This window comes from Cupressus sempervirens, chromosome 6 (genome assembly GCF_028749045.1).
Source record: "Cupressus sempervirens isolate cs-2001-9-10 chromosome 6, ASM2874904v1, whole genome shotgun sequence".
Classification (NCBI taxonomy): domain Eukaryota; kingdom Viridiplantae; phylum Streptophyta; class Pinopsida; order Cupressales; family Cupressaceae; genus Cupressus; species Cupressus sempervirens.
In genome coordinates this window covers 347,602,852-347,610,640 of record NC_143123.1, presented here as the reverse complement: position 1 = coordinate 347,610,640, position 7,789 = coordinate 347,602,852, and positions in this window count along the sequence as shown.

Here is a 7,789-nt window from a genome sequence, read left to right as displayed (position 1 = left end):
TTAGAGCACCTTGAAGACTCCTCGGTACGGGGTGCCCACGGATGATCGAGGGTCTACGTGGTTGGAACAAGGGTGTCACTATGGTTCACCCACCCACTCGGAGCTAATGGCACTGACTTGTAGTTGTTAGGAGTTAGATTTTGAAAAGTTGTCAAGAAAGGTTGACCCCTTTGACTTGTATCATGAAAGGTTGCTTTGTGCCTTGCTTGATTGTTTGAAGACTACTCCATGTGTCACTATCTTTCTTGGAAAAAAAATTGCTTTTGAACATCAAGCTTGCAATATTATTAATTATTGTCAAACTTTTTCAACCAAGTCAAAACGTCAAATGCAAATATTTGTTTGCATTTTTTGCTAAGGGGAGTTTCATAAATTGACTTTGATTTTCTATGTCTCTAGTGCTTGAACATGCTTAAAATGGCTCTTTGGTCTTAGAGCTATTGGTATTTTCTAACTTCATGGTCTATGATATGCATACTAAGAATTTCTTTCACTAAATGGTTTCCTTGATCTATTGACTACACTTAAATTTGTTCACTTGTCATCTCTCTTTCTACATGTTCAATACAAAGAGCTAGAAGAGACAAATAATCTTTCTTACCTTCATCTCTCTAAGCACATGATAGAAATCAATTCTAAACTTTAGAAAAGGTTAGAGGAGAATATTGCATTCTTAAATTAATCTCCCTTAAGACCTTTACATACACACGGGGCATTCTTAAATTAATCTCCGTGGAAGAAAATTTCATAAAACTAAAGATTCCATAGTGTTGAAACATAAAATCCAAGATCTCATTTATGATGGGACTGTTGATACCTCTAATGACTCATCCACTCATAGCCTTCATATCCAACTTCATAGCATGTCATTATGCATGTGCTATCTTGCTTATTGGCTTTAATTGCTTATCCTACATGCTATCTTCTTTCATGGATTTCATGGCTTATCCCAAATGTGCTTCATACAACTTTTCAATATGAAAGTCTTTCAAAACATTATACAATATTATGACTCTTTATGCTTTCAAATGCTATGATTGGTTGCAAAATGGAAGAAATCAAGTATTCTAATTGTTCATTCGTACTTTCTAGATTTTTCTTATTTGATTAGTTTGATAAAAATAGTTTTAATAATCATAATGTCAGCTTTATGTCAAATAAGGAAAAAACCAAATTTGTAATAAGATATCCGCATGCAATTATCTTTCATATAGTTATAAATGCTCTTAAAATTGTCGTTATAGCCTTGTATCACATGCAAATATGATTTGGAAGAACTTGTTCAATATCTTCCTCTTATAATTCCTTACAAAGAACCTACCAAAATACAAAAACCATATACAAAAAACTACACATTTTACATCATAATACATCATAAATTTTAGAAATTCTCTCCAATACCACCCCCCTCCAACTCTTCATGATATACCTACATTCCAATATCATACAAAAATTAGTCACTTATTGTATTAAACAAGATAATCATCAATTCATTAAATCATTATGAAGAAAATAACATAAGAAGTATATATACCTAGTCGAGTATTCCAATAGGGTCCTCTCTCTATTTTAGGGTCTCCAACAAGGCTTCATGATCAGCATTAGGAATAGTAAAAAGTTCTTTTACTTTTGGTCTTCCTTGATGCTTCAATAACTTTAAATTTGTTGCTATAATAAGATGTGAATATATGAGAATTACTTTGTGCTTCTAATAGTCTTCGAATGTAGGAATTCCGTTCCTTCTAAGCATGTATGTCCACAGCCATGACCCAACAACAACCACTGAACCAGTAGGATACGTGAATCCATCATCATCTGTGATCGGTTGTGCAAGTTTTTGTTTGCCTCTTACACAACGTGCTAACCAATAATCAGATTTCTCATCATTCCCCTGTGGTGCAACCAATGCAAAGACATGTCCTGGCTGAAGTAGATCTAATAGATGGTTATGCTCAAGTGAACTTTCCATGTCACCATTTTTGATAGAGGGTATGATAGACAATGGAGTAAGATAATGTGGAGGCCATGTGTCCACCCACTCACTTGACTCACAATGATCCCAATCACACTGAAAACAAGTACGACAAAAACAAGCTAGTTGTCGTGTCCAAATGGTCCATGTACTAGAATTAGAGCTCCGAAATGAATGCATTTTTGATGAGTCTCTCACTGTAGCACAATCTGATGTATCACCTATGGACCCTTCCTCAACCAACGAAAAGAACCTGCGTACCACTGAATTAAGAGTCCCCCCCTGTGATAATGCTAAACTACACCAATCAACAATGCTACGAGCATCAAGAAGCTCTGTTGTTGAAATCTTCAGTTGCTCCTTAACTAGAGCTCTCTTCACACATGCCCCTGCTCCATCATGTTCCCCTTTTCCATGGCCAGACTCAAAAAAACTCCAAATATGAGGCACCCCTCTCTCTACGTGCATCCTACACAACTAATAAAACATGCAAGCATTCTTGAATTGACCTATACAGTTATCTGACCAAATGATATGTCTATCCATAGCAATTGCATGCTCATGTAAGAAATCAAAAAAATTCTCGAAACAATGTTGCACAAACTCGTGAGAGTGAGATCTATCATCACTCATATAAAAATGATACTCTCTAATAATCGTTTGATTATCTTCCACATTATCAGGGGCATGTCTATATGTTATGTGAACAAAAATTGCAATATGAATAGAGTTGTAATACTGAGATTGTGTCTCATTTTAAGGTTGCAATGTGTAGTTCTCAGCAAAATCAACAACTGATATAATAGTGCCAATGGGAAAAGTCTCCTTACACATTCTAAATTGTTGATCCAACCACTGAGACCTGTGACTATGTCTTGCATACTTGTAAAAAATATTTGCCTTGAAATCTAAAATAAAATTAGCCACATTGATATCTTTTCCAACCAATTCACATCTAGAGCTCTCACTCCCACTCTTCAATGTGTATTTCACCATTTCATAGACCCTTTTTTTCACTATTGTCTTTCCAAGATCTTGTTCACACCCCTCATGGAAACATGTGTCAAACTTGGATAAGCCACCACATTCTGAACACTTCTCATTTAAGCAAGCATTTTTATAAAAGGAACAACCATCAAATCTACGACATAAGAGTTGATCTAACAAGTCTCTTGATGATTTTGGAAGCCCACTAGCCCCACAATCCTCCAACATTTCTTTACTATGCAAAGTAGAACGGAAGGAACGTAATAGTTCATGGTGCATAGAAAACTCAACATGATATTTGCAACAACATGTATTTAGAATTTTGAGTGGCACACAATAAAATGGCTTCAAAAATTCAAAAGCCCTTTGTTATATATGAACACTTGGATGACTCTCTCTAAATTGTTTGAACAACATAGTTTGACTTACCTCCAAATAGTGTTTAGGATGTGGCGTGCGGTCTCTGATGCCAATTCTCAACTTTAAGACATCTTTAGCATTGGGTGATACTCGTGAGTTAGAGTGCCAAAATTGTATAATTTCTTCCTTCACATCGTCGGATAGCTTCTTATCAAAACATGGAAGTCTCCCACCAAATGCCCATGTTTCATTTTGAAGAGGATCATCAATTTTCTCTCGTCGACTAAGTGCTCTTCTCAAAGTAGTACGATTTAGATTCAAATCAATAAAAGTTTGTCTCATATATCTACCCTTTCTCAAATGATGACTTACCAAAGAGGTTGTAATAACCCTTCGAGTAGCTCTATTATCCTTCTCTCTGCTATTTTTCCCAACGCTATTGAGAGCACTGAAAATATTTTTCACAATAATGGCATTTCTTTCCAACTTTTTATTGACACGAATTTTCAATTTGGAAAGCATAGGTCTCATCTTTTGCATCTTTAATAAGTGCATGAAAAGATGACATTGCTCTACCACTATCTTGTTGCCGAAAAATATCTGATATAGTCTTGAACCTCATAACTGAATGGTTCTTTCTGATTTTTTTCCTTCCAAACTAGTCATAATTCTTTCATCAATTTCAAGTATCCATATTGGTGTTTTAGAACCTTCATGTCGATTATAATTAGGAGATATGTAAGGTTCTTGTGCATTAGGTTCCTGTGCATTGTCATCTTCGACATGGTCAATTATGCAATTTGGATTATAACTTGGTGGCATTTCTTCTTCAAAATTTTCAATCTCTACATTTTCAATTTCCGCATTATCATTTTCAATAGGTACATTTTCATTATCTGACTCTATGATTTCACCTTCTATTAATTCATCGTCAACTTGATTGATATTTAGCATACCTTGTCTTTTTTTTTGGTGTTTCATTTTGTCCTTTTCCCTATATGCCGCAATGTCTTCATTGGATATTTTCCTTTTACGTTTATCCTTTTGATGACTGCTGCTCCCCATTCAGATGACAAATTCGAACACCTAAGGTTATATTTTTGAATTCTTTTTGATTGGTTGGGCCCCAAAACGCGACTTTTTACAAATCCCGTGAAAAAAGAGGTAAAAAAGTAATGTTGTCGGGTCTATAGGGACAGTCAAATATTGGAAATTGATGCCAGTAAAATCGGATATCCAATATGAAATTGGATATCTGATATAGGAAAAGGACTTTTGGGGGGAAAACTTGCTAAGGTTTTCCTCCTTTGCCACAATAATATTAATATTATGAAAATATTTGGAGGAAAACGACTTTAATTTATAACTAAGTTAATAGTATATTAGTATTAGTATAAAGTATCAATAATATTAATATATAATAGTATTAATATACCTATAGTATCAATATTATTATTATACCTATAATAGGATTAATATTATTAATATAGATATAATAGTGTAAATATATAGTGTTTATTTATATTAAGCTACAATATATAGTATTAATATATATAATTATTATAGCTATAATAGTATTATTATTATTACTATACATATAATAAAATTAATATTTAGTGTTTATCTATATTATAATTATTATCCTAAAATAGTATAAATAGTATATCCTAAAATATTATATTATATATCCTAAAATATTATGTTATTATATAGATATATTAATAACATACATATTAATATAATAATATTTATAATATATATTATATTTAATAAAAATATTACGTTGTTATATATATATTATATTATTATACATATTAATATAATAATATATAATACAAATAGGGTCGTCGTTTAATGGGTCAAAGAGGGTCATAGGTCACCCTATGACCCCATTTGACCCATATGAATGATTCGACTATGTCCTTAGGGGTCCTAGGACCCCTAGGGACATATGTCGTCGTTTAATGGGTCAAAAGGGGTCATAGGTCACCCTATGACCTCCTTTGACCCATATGAACAATTCGACTATGTCCCTAGGGGTCCTAGGACCCCTAGGGACATATGTCATCGTTTAATGGGTCAAAGAGGGTCATAGGTCATCCTATCACCCCCTTTGACCCATAATACCCATTTGAATATGTCCCTAGGGGTCCTAGGACCCCTAGAGACATATATCGTCGTTTAATGGGTCAAAGAGAGTCATAGGTCACCCTATGACCCCCTTTGACCCATATGAACGATTTGAATATGTCCCTAGGGGTCCTAGGACCCCTAGGGACATATGTCATCTTTTAATGAGTCAATGAGGGTCATAAGTTACCCTATGACCCCATTTGACCCATATTACCCATTTCAATATGTCCCTAGAGGTCTTAGGACCCCTATGGACATATGTCATCATTTAATGGGTTAAAGGGGGTCATAGGTCACCCTATGACCCCTTTTGACCCATATGAACGATTCAAATATGTCCCTAGGGGTCCTAGGACCCCTAGGGACATATGTCATCGTTTAATGGGTCAAAGGGCGTCATAGGTCACCCTATGACCCCCTTTGACCCATATTACCCATTCAAATATGTCCCTAGGGGTCCTAGGATCCCTAGGGACATATGTCGCCACTTAATGGGTCAAAGGGGGTCATAGGTCACCCTATGACCTCCTTTGACCCACATGAACGATTCGACTATGTCCCTGGGGGACATAGTCGAATCGTTCATGTGGGTCAAAGGAGGTCATAGGGTGACCTATGACCCCCTTTGACCCATAATACCCATTCGAATATGTCCCTAAGGGTCCTAGGACCCCTAGAGACATATATCGTCATTTAATGGGTCAAAGAGGGTCATAGGTCACCCTATGACCCCCTTTGACCCATATGAACGATTCGAATATGTCCCTAGGGGTCCTAGGAACCCTAGGGACATATGTCATCGTTTAATGGGTCAAAGAGGGTCGTAGGTTACCCAATGACCCCATATTACCCATTCGAATATGTCCCTAGGGGTCCTAAAACCCCTAGGGACATATGTCGTCATTTAATAGGTCAAACGGGGTCAATCCCCCTTTGACCCATATTACCCATTCGAATATGGCCCTAGGTGTCCTAGGACCCCTAGGGACATATGTCATCATTTAAAGGGTCAAAGGGGGTCATAGGTCACCCTATGACCCCCTTTGACCCATATGAACGATTCGAATATGTCCCTAAGGGTCCTAGGATCCCTAGGGACATATGTCATCGTTTAATGGGACAAAGGGGGTCATAGGTCACCTTATGACCCCCTTTGACCCATATGAACGATTTGAATATGTCTCTATGGGTCCTAGGACCCCTAGGGACATATGTCGTCGTTTAATGGGTCAAAGAGGGTCATAGGTCACCCTAGGACCCCCTTTAACCCATATTACCCATTCAAATATGTCCCTAGGGGTCCAAGGACCCCTAGGGACATATGTCATCGTTTAATGGGTCAAAAAGGGTCATAGGTCACCCTATGACCCCCTTTGACCCATATTACCTATTCGAATATGTCCTTAGGGGTCCTAGGACCCCTAGAGACATATATCATCGTTTAATGGATCAAAGAGGGTCATAGGTCACCCTATGACCCTCTTTGACCCATATTACCCATTTGAATATGTCCCTACGGGTCCTAGGACCTCTAGAGACATATATCGTCATTTAATGGGTCAAAGAGGGTCATAGGTCACCCTATGACCCCCTTTGACCCATATGAACGATTCGACTATATCCTTAGGGGTCGTAGGATCTGTAGGGACATATGTCATCGTTTAATGGGTCAAAGGGGGTCATAGGTCACCCTATGACCCCCTTTGACCCATATGAACAATTCGAATATGTCCCTAAGTGTCCTAGGACCCCTAGAAAAATATGTCGTCGTTTAATGGGTCAAAGAGGGTCATAGGTCACCCTATGACCCCCTTTGACCCATATTACCCATTCGAATATGTCCCTAGGGGTCCTAGGACCCCTAGCGACATATATCATTGTTTAATGGGTCAAAGAGGGTCACAAGTCACCCTATGACCCGCTTTGACCCATATGAACAATTCGACTATGTCCCTAGGGGTCCTAGGACCCCTAGGGACATATGTCATCGTTTAATGAGTCAAAGGGAGTCATAGGTCACCCTATGACCTCCTTTGACCCATATGAATGATTCGACTATGTCCCTAGGGGTCCTAGGACCTCTAGGGACATATGTCATCGTTTAATGGGTCAAAGAGGGTCATACGTCACCCTATGACCCCCTTTGACCCATAATACCCATTCAAATATGTCCCTAGGGGTCCTAGGACCCCTAAAGACATATATCATCGTTTAATGGGTCAAGAGGGTCATAGATCACCTTATGACCCCCTTTGACCCATATGAACGATTCGAATATGTCCCTAGGGGTCCTAGGACCCCTAGGGACATATGTCATCATTAAATGGGTCAAAGTGA